Below are 16108 nucleotides of genomic sequence, written 5' to 3'. Positions count from 1 at the left end.
TACACTCTCCCAATACTCATCGCCCCTATTCCGCATATTAACTTTACTGATTTCGGAAGACATGAATATTACAAAGAACTCTGGCCCGACCATATTTTTATCTACACAGACGGGTCCAAAAATGCTGACCGAGTTGGATGTGCCTTTTATGTCCCCCAATACAATGTTGTACGACAATTTTCCCTCTCGTCAGAAGCATCTATCTATTCGGCAGAATGCTATGCCATTTATCAGGCCTTGATTCACGCTCGCGAAGCACACTACACGCAAACTTTAATTCTTACAGATGCCCTTAGCGTATTATTCGCGATCGCTCGTTGCGGTAAGGATGCTTATCGGTTGCAACTCTTTCCCATCTTAATCTTACAAGAGTACTTTCACCTCCAAAACAAAGCCCAACGCGTCCAGTTTACCTATGTCAAAGCGCATAGCAATCTTAATCCTCACCAAGACCTTGTGGATCATTATGCCAAAACAGCTGTGGACGTTCCTTCCCCCTCTACAATACGACTCGCCTATACTGATCTTCTCCCACGGGTCAAAAAAAAAATCCAATCTCAGTGGGAAAATCGGGTTCAAGACGCAGTAGCAAAAACCACTACTTACAAATGGTTTTATGATAAACTCCCTATTCGACCTTGGTTTCATCATCTAAAAATACCCCGTGAAGTGATCACCTGTATCCTTCGCCTAAGAACGGGACATGTGACCACAAACGAACATCTGGCACGCATTCATCAAACTCCCTCTCCCAATTGTACCTGCGGAGAACATAAACAAACCCCCACCCACTTATTTTTCCAATGCCCGCTATGGAACACACAACGCCAGGCACTTTTCCACAGACTACATCGACAACAGGTTGCCTCTCCTTTCTCCTTGCCCACACTACTTTCATCTCCTTCCCCCTCAACTATGTGGATTCTCTATGGCTTTGCCCGACAGTGCGAACTTCGCTTTTGATTCCCGCCCTCATCATTACTGTACTATAGTGACTGTGAAGTGAAGTGAAGTGTCAAATAATATAGTGATGTACATCTTAGTGCGCGAACTCCTAACCCTCAATGTTCTCAGACCGTTGCCCAAGACTGCTATCATCTAAGCGGTGCGGGGCATGAAGAAGAAGAAGAAGAAGAAGAAGATTTCATTTCGCCGATATGAAAAGTTGATGGATTTGAAATGTAGAGGATATTTATGTAGTGCCATCAACAAAATTCCATCGACTAGGAAAAACGCAATTAATTTAATATAAAGTACGCAATTTACGGTAGTAGTTGTGTGCAATTTTGGGTTTTTAAAGGTAACTAAAAGAAGCGCTTTATTCTGATGTAAAATGAGTAGCAGTGTATTACCATTATTCTGTAAATAATATTATCTGATAGACAGTACCTTTATAACTAGGGCAAAACATTGCATTTTTTTATGAAAAGGTTGAAAGATTACTGAAATGTATGAAAGTATCTTGTTGAAATGAAGACAATATGTTGGGACATATTTTTAATTTATTTTTCTTTTACATTTTCCGTCATTTTTTGCAATTTTGGTCTATCTATCTAATATCGGCCGAACGGATTTCAGTACTATTATAGTATAAGGGAAACACCTATAAATCATATATTTCGCACTTTTTTACATTGCTAGCATACTATTTTGGAATGCGGAACATTTCCGGAGGTGAAATAATGCATTTCTAACTATGATAATGTCTATTTTTACATTTCCGAGTACTTACTGTTACTTGTTATTTCGATTCTGTAACACATTATGGCGGGCGAAAGCGGGTACTACTTTACTGGTATAATTTAACAATACAGGGAATTTCTCCTATTTGTTTGAAATTTCGGATACTTACTAATTTAGGTCTCCTAATCACGAATCTGCACTTAAAATTTGGCGCTCACGTATAGAAATTCCTGAATTATGGTTAGCCCCATGGACCATTGGCACTAGCCCCACAAACCATTGGCACGTGGTTAGGTTAGATTAGGAAACATAGTTTAAAAAATTAAGGGTTGTAGTAATATCAGGAATATATATATTTCGTTCTTTAAGTATTCGAAACGGAAAATCTTGCAATAAATAATGAGCAATTGTGCATTGTCGGTTGCAATGACTGACCCTCTTATTTTGCAAGTTTAACATGTGAGCGCCAAATTTTAACTTCAGATTCGTGATTAGGATCCTTAATTTAGTGAGTATGCCAAATTTCAAACAAAATGGAGAAATTCCTGGTATTGTAAAATCGCTCCGTAAATTTCAAGAAATCCGTCTCCAGTATAGTAAAGTGTTATCCGAAAGCGTACTGCTTCAGGGCACGTTGTGCGAGTGTTTTGTCGATTTATGCAGTGTTGCAACCTCGTTCACCGGAAAATACCTACTTTCGTGCCCGGATTTAAAATTATGCTAATACATCGCAAACCATTGACAGTAGCCTCACAAACCATTGACGTTAGCCCCACAAACCATTCACGTTAGCCCCAAAAATCATTTTCCGTAAGGTTAGGTTAAGTTAGGTTAGGCAAGCATAGTTAAAAAAAAAATAAAAAAAAATTAAAAATACTCGACAAGTCATGTTCTAGTGAAAACACGGTGAGGCTGAAACACTGACTATGGGGTTGTGTCATCTTAACACAAGGAACATTGTACTCTCGTGCAGAAAGCAAATGGCAGCAGCAGAAACAGCGTGTCGGACAGAGATTGTTGCAGAAAACAACATGTTTTCGCATTAAAATGGATCAAAACTACATTCACGAACTTCCACAACGCTACAGAAAATGATTTCCGGGTACTAGTTTACTATCCTTTGGACAGATTTCTTCATTTTTACAGAAGAAACTACTTACCGTAATAAGTTCCTGTAGTATTGTCTAACATCTGGAAGGTGTTTTGTGTGATGTGGGAATGTTTCATAGCGGAAATTCAACCATTGACGCATAGCCCCACGAACCATTGATACATAGCCCTACGAACCATTTCCGGTAAGGTTAGGTTAGGTAGGGTCACAATAGGTTACAATAGTTAAAAATTGGTTTCGAAAAAATATGCGTAGCCCCACACACCATTCTCGCATAGCCCCACGAACCATTTGCGGAAACGTACGTTCTTCAGTTACAAAAACACTTTTTTTAAAAAAAAAATTGATCAAAAAAACGTGAATACACATTAAAAAATGATCCGCGAAGCAGATAGGTAAGTACAAATGTCAAAAATTGACGAAACTCAGAAGTTAGAGGTGTCCGAAGGATAGTAAACATTTACCGATTTCCGTAAGTATTTTCTCCTGTCAATTTGAAGAAATCCGTTTCCCTTATACTATAATGTTACCATTTTCTTTCGCGGAAACTAAAAACTTCACCATAGAATGCTGCGGTTAAATAAATAAATAGTTGTTACGTAAGGAACTTGCATCTTCAGTAACATTAGGCCATTGTTTCCATTATGTATGTGCAGATGGCGCGAGCATCTTACCTAACCTAACACAACCTAACCTAACCTAACCTTGCCGGAAATGGTCCGTGGAGCTATCGTGAATGGTTTTGGGGGCTATCTGTGAATGATTCGTGGGGCTATCGTGAATGGTATTTGGGGCTATCAGTCAATGGTTTATGATGACATAATGAACACGAAAGTAGGTATTTTTCGGTTAAGTAGGTTGAAACACTGCATACCCACTTCAAATTGACAAAACACAAGCAGGACGCGTGATGATCCATGACGAGTGCATGTCATATTGTCTGTTACCCAAGCTTAACAAGGAAGACAAATAATGACTCGTAATATGAAAGGTTGACAGTATTTTATGGAAAAAGGCATAACTTCACCTTAAAGAATCTCCTGCAATGCAGAATAGGTAAGTATCAATGCTAAAATTAATTAAATAAACGAGTGAGAGGTGTTCGGGCCTTATCGGACAATTTTTAGGTCACTGCTTTTCAGTACTTGGTAAAATTTTCGTTTCCGCAAAACGTATTTCTTCAATTTTACAGGAGAAAGTACTTACCGAAATGAGTTTATTTATACTTTAGGAAGGTCTTGGGAATGTGTTTTCCCCTCGCTTAAATTTCTTTGCCGGTAAATCATGTAATTTTCGACATTAATTACACTCCGATGCACGAAAGCTCTTCCCTTCATGTCCGTCTACTACGTGAACCAAATTTTTGCATGTGTTTAATGACATAACAACCGGTCAGTGTTTCCAAATATCCAGTTTTGTAACTGTGTAACAGTTGTAGAACGTAAATAAACGTTCGTTTATGTTCCATTATGAACTTGCGACAACATGACGTGCACAGGATGTGTGGTGAAATTGCACGGCGATGAAGATCAAGTAGAATTTGTAATTCACCATGGAATTGTGAAGGAATTGGAATGTCCCAAAAAGTAAATTATCTTAAATTTTTCCAATTTTAAAAAAGAATTTGAACTATGTTTGCCTAAGCTAACAGAACCTAACCTAACCTTGCCATGCATGGTTCGTGGGGCTATTTATGAATGGTTCGTGGGGCTATCCGTGAATGGTTCATGGGGGTTTTCGAACCCGAAAAAAAAATTCTAATTTTAAAAAACAATTTTAACTATATTTGCTTAACCGGTAACGATTTCGATTGTTTTATGATTTCTCCTAGCACAAAGACTAATTATCGTAGAATTTTGGAAATCATTGTCACACGAAATTTGAACCTACCTTAAAGTAATGAGCACTGTTTGGACTCGAAAAAAGTTATTTATGTTGAAAAAAAAACTTGAAAATTACCTTACGCACTTCTCATGGACAAGATATTCTCCATCAACAACTGACAGTAAATATCGTAGAAGCGTGAGAATGAATGTAGAAGTAAATCGGAACCTTAGTAGAATGCATTTAGGGACTTTATTTTAATACTAAGGGAACCGAACCTAACCTAACCACGATAGCATATGTTGAACAAAATATTAAGTGATTGCTAAAACTCTGCAGTATGTGTTAACGGACATAAATCGAAATTGAACATTGTAAAAAATGCATTTGTAGCATGATGAAATCGCAATAAAACAAAAGTAACTTGGCCCACTTAACCTAACAGAACCTAACTTAACCTTGCCGTGCATGGTTCGTGGGGCTATCCGTGCATGGTTCATGCGTTTTTCGAACCTGGAAAGAAATACAAAATCAGTAACACCCATATCGCGTAGCAGTCCTTTAGAATTAGCCATTTATTGTGGATGAATGGATCAGTGCATCCTTCGTTTCAAATAACATTAGCTATGTACAGTTTACACACATGTTGATTAATACAATTTTTGTGAAAACTATGCTCCCTTAGCTTCAAAACAAGCCCAAGATGAAAGTTATACCATAATTAGAAGCAAAGTTATGAATTGTTTTATTTGACCTTGCAAGCATAAATTTTACATGTAGAGTAAGTCTCTCTTTTTTTTTTTCTCACCATGGGGTTGGGAATATGCTGGAAGGTATTCTAGTATGGACTGCTACAGGTCAGGTTTAAAATTACTTACGTAAAAACTTTCTAATCACGATTTCTGATCTTCAGCACTTTCTGCCTTATTTGACTTCTTCTCACTGCCCCTTAACATTTTTGGCACCTCATGTTCGTGTCCATACAAATTAGCAACAATTCTAATTTCACACATACCAAAGTTGCTTGTGTGCAACTCTTATGTTTACCAGATACCCAATTCTTCGTCACCACTTTTGCCAACCTCGTTGATGGGTGGAGTGATTAGCACAGCACACTATGATGCCAAGGGTCCCAGGTTCAAATTCCAGTATGGCGTGGGTGTTCTTTGTGAATGTCCCTTCATCAATTTCACCATATCATCACTCATCCGATTAGCCAAAAGTGGCAGAAAAGCAAAGTATACAGTAAATTAAGGCTAGAGTCTCGTTTACGTCCTTCTTGCACACTCCTTCTTGCCCGTTTACAAAACCGTGCTAGCAGACAGCGGCGCTCTGGCATCCATAGGGTAAGTAAGTTTTTCTTTTTACACTTTATGTCACTAACCATTAACGGGAACGAGGTATGCCTACGAGGTTAGGTTAGGTTCCATTAGCACTCATTTCACCCCTAAATATGTGCTTCATCATCGAAAAATGTCCTCACTACGTTCAATCACGCATATCGGGACAACATTGGTTTTTCTCGATTTTCTCCTCCAGGAAATTTTTCCTCGCCTTGGGATTTAGTTTCTTGAATTCCTTATACAATAACCTTTCCAACGATATATGACACATATTCCTTATGAAAAGGACGTAAACTAGACACTTACTCTTACCTAAATTAATCAATCAAAACCTTTACTTTTTTTTCTGATTTTCTTAATCAAACCTTCCTATTTTTGCACTCAAGGTACTGCAAGCTTTTTAGCTTGTTTTACATGACAAGTTCTCTTCCTTCATTGTCAACAACAACAACAATTATTAAAATATGTTAATTCACTACTTTTTCTGTATACGGTTTTCTCCTTCACAGTGGATAAAGTTGAAAGCAACCAGCTTTATAAATCTGTGCACATATCTGAAGTATGGGTGGTCTGATCAATTTTCGATTCTTGTCTATTTATTTCAGTGTTTGTGCAGAATTTTTTGATTTACTCTTTTCTGCACCATGGTGAGGAGGTTAGGTAGTTAGTAGTGTTGTGCGATATATCATCCAGACAATATATTGCAATATTGAAAAAATATCGTCCAGGCTTTATCAACTAGATTATATATTGTCACAATATTTTGGCGATTTATATTGTGTCGGCAATATATATCAGGGAGACAATATATTGCTGTTATCATGATATGGAAAAAATATTGTATCATATCGTCTGTAACAATATTTTCTTGATATATCGTGCTATCAAATTTCCGATATCATACATTCCTAGTAGTTAGGTTCATTAGCTCTCTTTAAAGACAATAATAATATAATTTTACTTTGCCATTACCCATGCTTTATTCTGCTATGTGAATCATAGTAATAAGTTGTAAAATATCCCAACAAATGCATAAAAATCAACATAACTTAGATACTTTGTAGTTCAAGCAATATAACAATTTGGAACATATTTCTAACATTTCCTTACTGTGGTGAAGCTTTACAATAAGTTATATCAACGCCTGGTACCAAGAAGGATTTATTCTGTGTCATTACTGAGAACTAGAGTTGCAAAAAAAATGGCTTTTTTGAATGGATGTTGTTTTTTTTTCTCGATAAAAAGCCAGCTTTTTTAAAAAGGAAGAAGAAAGTAAAAACTTAAATTTTGGCTTTTTACCAATTGCGGCTAACCAATTTCACTTCCGGTGTGAGTTAAGAGTTTGGAGGTTTGTAATGTCATATTTTAGAATCGGCTAAATAATTTTACATGGTGTAGCAGCCAAAAGACACATATTTGCCATTTCTTCTACAGGGTGTCCAAAAAGTCATGCAACTGAGACTGAACGTACATAACTTTTATACGAAAAGTGATAGAGTCATGAATCTTCCACTGGGTATTAACTTTGTTCATGTTGATATTTTTTCAACATTAAACTAGAAAATCGTGCTGTACATGAACATTCAGTATGGGGGAAAAGTTACTAAGGTGTAAAAAAGTTTTTGTACAAAGTGAAAAACAAACATGGATAAAGAAATGGCTGTGGAGTCACTTGCAAAAATTGTGGACATGCATCGAAGATATGTGAATATTTACCGAATTGACAAGAGAAGGATAAATGTTTAGCCATTACAGACGTTTTATGGGGTTCATTTTGACATATTCATAAAAAGTAGGTATCGTTATCGGCTGATACTAAACAAATTTTAATTATTGAAATTTTCAAGTATCGGTAAGAGTATCTGTATCGGTTCAGCCCTAATAAAAAGTGTTTGTTCTTAATCACGAGGTCTACTGGCAACATTGGTCGTATCAGAGGGCAGTACCAGGTGTGCCCAACATCTGGCTATGTTATTCAATCAGTATCCAGATGAAAAGAAGATTTTGAAATTCTTTGTTCAAAAGGATAGGTAACTTTTCCCCCATACTAAACGTGCATGTGCAAAACGTTATGTGATTTTCTAGTTTAATGTTTAAAAAATATCCACGTGGACAAAATTAATACCTAATGTAAGATTCATGTCTCTACCGCTTTTTGTACAAAAGTTACGTTCTGTCAAAATCTCGGTTGCATGACTTTTTGGATATCCTGTAGTAGCAGTTGCCTACCCAATGGCATAGTGTTAACACTGTTGTCTTGTTCAATGTATACTAGGTTTGATCCTCAGTGGAGACATTACATAAAGATTCGGATTCTATTTTAAAACTAGGCCCAATTCTGATTAGACTATCTGAGCTTAAAATTAACTTAGAACAAACTTTTACATGTTTGTGTCATTGATGCCACAAAAATTTAATCTAATGTTAATAGGCCTATTAAACTATGTTTTTCAGGACAACTAAAAACTTTACTAATCATAATACGAGGGCAAATCGAAATGTCTTTGCGCCTAACTATTTATTGCCAGATTACAAACCATAAAAGAAAAACAAGATGTACACAATCTTCTACATACTTTTTGCTTTTTTGCACATAAGCACCACACCTGTTGAGGCACTTGCCTCACTGTACCACAAGTTTCGCAATGCCCGTTGCATAGAAGGTGGCCAGCTGATCACGGAACCAACGACAAACAATGTTCTGCACTTCGGTGTCGTTCGTGTACCTCTGTCCTGCCAGGAACTTCTTCAATGGACCAAAAAGATGGTAATCACTGGGGGCTAGGTCTGGGCTCTACAGGGCATGCTCCATAATCTCCCACCCCCATGACTGAAGTTTGGTGATTGTTTTTTTCGCCACGTGTGGTTTCACGTTGTCATGGAGGAAGACCACATTGCTCACTTCACGAATACCCTGACGCTTTTTCCTAATGGCTGCTCACAGATGGGAGTGTGTGCAACAGTAGCACTGATAAACACTTGTCCCATACACTGTCTCCATTTCCCTGTGCATATATGTGGCTGTTTGTCCTTTGCACCATAAAAAACTAATAACACTTCGCTGCTCATATGGTGTGGACTTCCTGAGTACTCAGGCCATCTTTGCCAACTGATAACAGTGCCATGCCATGGAAGAAATTGGAAGTTACAATAGGGCCGTTCCAAGAAAAACCTACTGCATTGTATGACAACGGGAAGTAATAAGAATCAGTTTCCTTGACTTACTATTTATTCAACACAAACACGTAATTGCAGGTATTACACCCCGTACAAACGTCAAGCCACTGCTCGATACCCAGTCCGACGTCAAGCGATCTGCTGTTTCAACTGCTAGCACCTCCCCCTTCCCACCTCGCTCGAGCCGGGAGGCATGAGGAGCTCTGAGGTCGTTCACCACGTCACAGCGATGTTCCTACCTCTATACACTCGAGTACAAAATTATTCAAATGATACAACTGTCATAACTCCTCTCTCTTGAAGGAAATTTTTACAAAATAAAATACCCATTTATAATTTACACATTGTTATCATATCTACACTCATACTTTGTGTAGTTACAGTTAAACTGGTATACATCATGGTGAAATACACTGGGTATAATCAATACAACAACATCTATGTTAAAGAAAATATAAAAATAGCAAATAAATATAAATAATTTTAAACAAAATCTAAATCTTTCTTTGATCTACCCAAAACAAATGTTTGTACAATTTTGGATTTAGTTTTCCAATTGGCTTAAATAACAACTTCTTTTTTCAATGGCACAATTCCAGATTTTTAGATTATCACTGTGATGGTTACCACTGATATTGCCAGTTTTCAAATCTATTACAATGTATACATTAGTTGCTTGTTTGTCAATTACCATATACGGACCTTCATAGACCTCACAGTACTTTGTAGTGCGATTTTCTAGGAGGCTGCTAAGATAATTGGTTTTTACAAATACCAGGTCTTTTATTTAAACTTCAGGTCTATTTTCTTGTTGCAAGTTGTACCTGTCATTTCTTTTCTTCCTTGCTTGGAAACCCTTTACAAAAGCCATGTATAGCTTATCTTTCCACAGAGAAATTTCATTAGGTGGTAAATTAAAATGATTCAAAATACATGAGTTAAGATCTCTATTTAGTTGTAACTCGGAGGGAGCAAATCCTAGCTGTGTGTGTACACTATCATTTAATAAGCTTACAACTATATCTATATATTTCGGCCAATCTTTGTGGTTGTTTTTACATAGCACACACATGAGCCGGTTGAGTTCAGAATGAATTCTCTCAACCAAATTAGAACTAGGGTGATATATTGGGGTATACGCCAATTTTATACCTAAGCTTGTTAAAGTATCCACATATTTGTTAGAATGAAACACTGTGGCGTTATCACTGACTAACCTGTGTGGAATGCCAAAATGCCTGACATATCCTTCTAGCAAGGCTTTTACAATACTGTTGGCTGTACCTGACCTCATTGGATAAGCGAACAGATATTTAGTGTTAGCATCTTGTAAGGTTAGAAGAAACCTTTCTCCTTGCGAGCCTTTAATTAATGGTCCTTGTATATCTAAAAACAAAATAGTTTCACCCTGGTTACAATGTTGTTGGAATATGCCCTTGGACAGATGTCTACTCGGCTTCGTTCTCGTACATAGTTCACAATCTTTGATATAACTCAGAATACCTTTTCTCATACCAGGCCAAAAGTACAGTTTCCTAACTCTTCTGAGTACTTTTTCACAACCAAAGTGACCCATATTGTCATGATAATTCCTCAGTATTACAGAAACTAAAGATTGAGGTATACATATTTTCCAGATGTTCTCAAAGTGAAAATCTATCATCAAAATTCCATTGCATACTTTATAAAACTTTTTCCAATTTCTAGACCTTTGAGGTAAACTTAAACTTACACTTTCACAATTGTTCAAATAATCAATAATACGTAGGTTGAAATAGGTTATCATTGTACTGTTCTTGGACTAACAACTCTACAGGTATATCTAATACTTCATTTTTAAAACCTTACATTATTGTTTATGTGCATCAAAATCGGCTCTGATTCTGAAAATTGTCTAAACAATAAGTCCGCTAGACCATTGTCAGATCCTTTGCAGTATTCTACAATGAACTGGTATTTTTGAAGTTGAAGGGACCAACGCAATAAGCGAGGGTTCCAATTCTTCGAATGGTTCAGCCAAGTGAGACACTTATGATCACAAACTAAAGTAAATTCTTTACCCAAAAGATATTGATTACATTTCTCAATACAAAATAAAAGACTTAAACATTCTAGCTCGGTTATGGTGTATTGTTTCTCATAACCTTTCAGTGTACGACTTAAATAACTTATTCTTTTCTCATCATCAATTATTTGATACAAATATCCTCCGATGCCAAGTAAAGAAGCATCTCCTTGGACATAAAACCTTTGATTAAGATCAGGATGGAATAGTTTAGCATCATTAGAAATCTCTTGCTTGAGCAAATCAAAACTCTCTTGTTCCTTCTTAGTCCATATCCATTTCTTACCTTTCCTTAACAATTCATATAAAGGTGCACATATGGTAGCAAAGTTTGGAATGAATCTTCTCATCCAAGAGAAACAACCTATTATTTTTTGAAGTGTCTTTCCATCCTTCGGAGTAGGAAGATTGAGAATAGCCTCTACTCTCTCTGGATTTACTCTTATACCTGTTTAGTCAATAATGTGACCCAAGTACAATAACTTTTCTTTACAGAGGAATGTCTTCTTGAGACGTACAGTCATACCAGACTCTCTTAATTTAGAAAATACACTTCTTAAATGTTCTATGTGACTTTCTAAAGATTCACTTCTAATGCATAAATCATCAACATAAATGATAACATTCTCTGACAGAATGTCCCCTAATACCTTGGCCATTGCCATCGTAAATGCTTGTACTCCATTACGTGTACCAAATACTAAACGTTTGTATTGGTATTGTTTACCTTCAAACAAAAATGCAGTATACTTTTTAGATGACTGACAACAAAATCTGGTGAAATCCAGAGGACTTATCGACCAGTGATATATAACAGTTGGGCTGAAAAGTTCGTAGGCTGACTCATAGATGGCGTTACTAGAATTAAATCCATGTGATTTTTACTTAGTACTAACCTTGAAAAGATACGTGTATAAATTTCACAGCTGCCGGATAATTAGTTCGTGAGATATAGCATTGTGAGTGAAGCAGCTTTTGTTATTGTGAAAAAATGGATAAAAAAGAATTTCGTGTGTTAATAAAGCATTGCTTTTTGGCAAAAAAAAAAAAAAATACTGTTGAAGCCAAGGCTTGGCTTGATAAACATTATTCGGACTCTGCACCAGGAAAATCAACCGTTGAGAAGTGGTTTGCTAAATTTAAACGAGGCGAAATGAGCATCGAAGACGATGCACGCAGTGGACGCCCCAAAGAGGCTGTTACCGATGAAAACATCAAAAAAGTCCACAAAATAATTTTAAATGATCGTAAAGTGAAGTTGATTGAGATAGCTGAGACTTTAAAAATATCAAAGGAACGTGTTGGACATATTGTGCATGAATATTTGAACATGCGAAAGCTGCGTGCAAAATGGGTGCTGCGCGTGCTCACAATCGATCAAAAGCAACAACGTTTTGATGATTCGGAGCAATGTTTAGCGATATTCAACCGTAATAAACACGAATTTTTCCGTCGATATATTACAATGGATGAAACATGGCTCCATAACTACACTCCAGAGTCCAATCGACAGTCAGCCGAGTGGACTGCACGTGATGAACCGAATCCAAAGCGTGGAAAGACGCAACAGTCGGCTGGCAAGGTTATGGCATCAGTATTCTGGGATGCGCATGGTATTATATTCATCGATTACCTCAAAAAGGGCCAAACCATCAACAGCGATTATTACATAGCGTTGTTGGAGCATTTAAAGGATGAAATCACGAAAAAACGGCTCCATTTGAAGAAGAAAAAAGTGCTGTTTCATCAAGACAATGCACCGTGTCACAAATCAATGAAAACGATGGCAAAATTATATGAATTAGACTACGAATTGCTTCCCCATCCACCATATTCTCCAGATCTGGCCCCCAGTGACTTTTTCCTGTTTGCAGACCTTAAAAGAATGCTCGCTGGAAAGAAATTTAGCACTGATGAAGAGGTAATCGCCGAAACTGAGGCCTATTTTGAGGCTAAAGAGAAATCGTACTATAAAAATGGCATCGAAAAATTGTATGACCGCTATAATCGTTGTATCGCCCTCGAAGGCAACTATATTGAATAATAAAATCGAATTTTGTCAAAAAAATATTTTTTACTAGGTTAGCCTACGAACTTTTCAGCCCAACTGTTATATATGGTCTACCAACAAATCCTTGTAATGCCTCTTCAATATTAATTGGTCTAATTTGACTTTTTGGTGTTGATTAATATTCCTGAAGTCAGTACATACCCTTACACTTCCATCAGACTTAGGAACTATTACTAGTGGATTTAAATAAGGTTAATCAGAAAGTTCTATAATGTCCCACTCAAGTAATTTTTGAATATGATCTCTAACATTTTGTCTGTAATGATAAGGTATTCGATATGGCTTAGAAACTAAAGGTTCTGTTGTATCTAATTCAATATGATGTTCATATTTAGTACATAAACCAGGTTTTTCATCAAACAACATCCTAAATTTAAGTAACAAATCAAACAGTTGCTTCTTTTCAGCTTCATCGAGTATTTCAGCTCGCATAGCTTTTAATTTAAGATCTTCTACACTAGCAACAGTTATTTCCTCTTTTGACTGTTGTGTTACATTAAGACAACTACTCTCTGCCTCTTCACTCACATCAAAAGTTGGACAAGATATAGGTAATAATTTAACTAACCTTTCACCTTGTTTGGTGTGTAACAATAAAGAATTTTCCTTGAAGTTTACAAGAGCCTCTACATTATACAAAAAATCTAAACCTAAAATAATTTCTACTGTCAAGTCTTTGACGACAACAAACTGAACAAAAAACATAATATCTTCAATTTCTATATCCACACAAAATTTTCCAAGTACTTTCTGTTTTCTTTTTCCAGAATAGTCAACCAAAGTAATATCTTCTATTGGCTCTAATTTAGGTCTGGTGACTTCGCTAGTAATACTTTTCCATTTGTTCTCTAACATCAAACAAATGTCGCTACCACTATCTACTAAGCATTTACTCTCTATCCCATTAATATTTGCAAAGATAGAAGTTGTATTCTTGACTTTGTTCCTGAGGTTTACAGGTAACATTAAGTTATTAGAACTATATTTCGCTTCATCTTCTAACAAGTCTTCATAAAAATTAATATCTACCCTACATACATTTTTAAGGCATGATTCACAGTTTGCTTTGTTAGGATTTTCATTAAAAAGTTTGTTTCTTAAATCTTCAGTATTAAAATTGACTACTGACACAATATTCTCATCTTCGTCTATGCTATTCTGTGTCACAATAACAATAGACTCACTATTTAGTTTAAAGGTTGTTCAGGCACAAACCAGGGTGCATTCACCCTAAGTGAAGACCCACCATTACCATTTTCTATTTCTTCCCTAGTACTAGATCTAGGCTTACTTTGTTGAGGATTGTTTTGAACATAATCGTGTGACACTGTGTTTGTACTAGTATTTCTATACCTAGGTCTACTATTATCTGCATTTATACGATTTTGGTTACTATAATTGTATCTACCTCGAAAGTTACTATTTCTATAGTTATTACCAGAATATGGAAAACGGTTTACTCTCCAAGACCTTTGACCAGATCTACTATCATTACGACTATTATTATCAGTGGTATATCTCCTGAAATTACAAGAATTCCTTACATTAGTCTCATGGCTTGTATTATAATTTTGCATATTGCTTACTCTAGATTGATTATTTCTTTTAGTTTAATTAACAACTTGTACTTGTCTAATACCAACAGGCCTTCCATCTCTCCTACTTTCACCTTCAGCACTTGCATACAAAGGTTCATGATGTGCAACCAATTCAGCAGCAGTACCAAGACAAATATTAGGTTGATATAAGATTGCTTCTCTAACTCTATTTGGTAACTGTTGGGCTACTAAAATAGTTTTTTGCTGTTCTGGCATGTCTGGCTGAATGGAATTGAGTAAATTAATCTGTGACCAGAAATAATTTAACAGAGAGTTTGTCTACTTTCCTTGCTGTATCTCTTGCACAAGACATTTGCAAGACATGTTGACTTCCACGATGCACTTTCAAAGGCATTAAGGAAAAGAACCTTAAACGAACTATAATCTATAATGTGTGGTTTCTCCTGAGAGAACCAATTTTTAGCAACACCTTTCAAAAGCATTGGTACATACTTCATGTAATCTTTTTTGGGAACATTTAACATATCCAAGCGATCCTCAACCTCTTGAAGAAATTGTGATGCCAAATAATCCATCCTAGTTGCAGTAAATTTAGGTAACCTATCTAGATCAGAGTACTTAAGTGTACTGGGTACAAACTTCCTTCTGTAACTACTACTTTTGTGATCAGTTCCACTTTCCGAACTACTATCATGAAATTTATCTCTTGACATGCTTTTCGCAACTGTACCTCTCTTATAGCTACTTGCAGATTTACGTTTAAGCCCCCTTAACTGAACTTACAGAGCTAGAAGATTTTACATCTGAATCAGATTCTCCTTTACGTAATGGTCTTTCTAAACGTGATATATTCAATTTTTTCAATGGTTAAAGAAGCTTTCTTCCCTTCCCTTTGCAGTTCAAACAATCTAGAAACATCAGGACTAACTAAGCCCTAATCCTAAAGAAGATTTTACCGGTTCACACTTACTCTTAACATGGAAAAATCATTCGTTAAATCTCTAACTTGATACCGAATATTCTCCAACTTATCATCTAGAACCTCATATTTGTTAGTAATCTCTGTAAGTTGTTGTAAGCAACCCTTAACAGTAATGTTATTACTAGATATTTTCTGTTGAACGGTTTGAATGCTCAAGTTTAGATCTTGAATAGTTTGTCCAGACTTAACACTAATTTCATTAAATTTACTATTCAACTAATCAATAGCAACTTGATGTCCACTAATGTTATTAAACAACTCCTTCATACTACTTTCATTTCAATGTACAAGGT

General features: G+C 36.2%; 1 protein-coding gene across 3 annotated transcripts in view; it reads left to right on the top strand.

Moving 5' to 3' along the window:
* The first annotated feature begins 249 nt into the window (after positions 1–249).
* The window catches only part of LOC145989763 (gem-associated protein 8-like), a 54765-nt gene continuing 38906 nt past the window's right edge, over positions 250–16108 (top strand). Inside the window, exon 1 of one of the 3 annotated variants that reach the window (XM_083125069.1) lies at positions 250–1300. The gene's annotated coding sequence lies outside the window, so the exon portion shown is untranslated. The remainder of the gene's footprint in view (positions 1301–16108) is intronic. The other 2 variants (XM_083125068.1, XM_083125067.1) reach the window with 2 other exon arrangements.

Source organism: Lepisma saccharinum, chromosome 7 (assembly GCF_977018435.1).
Source record: "Lepisma saccharinum chromosome 7, izLepSacc3.1, whole genome shotgun sequence".
NCBI classification, from domain to species: Eukaryota; Metazoa; Arthropoda; class Insecta; order Zygentoma; family Lepismatidae; genus Lepisma; species Lepisma saccharinum.
This window is presented reverse-complemented; position numbering and strand designations above follow the sequence as displayed.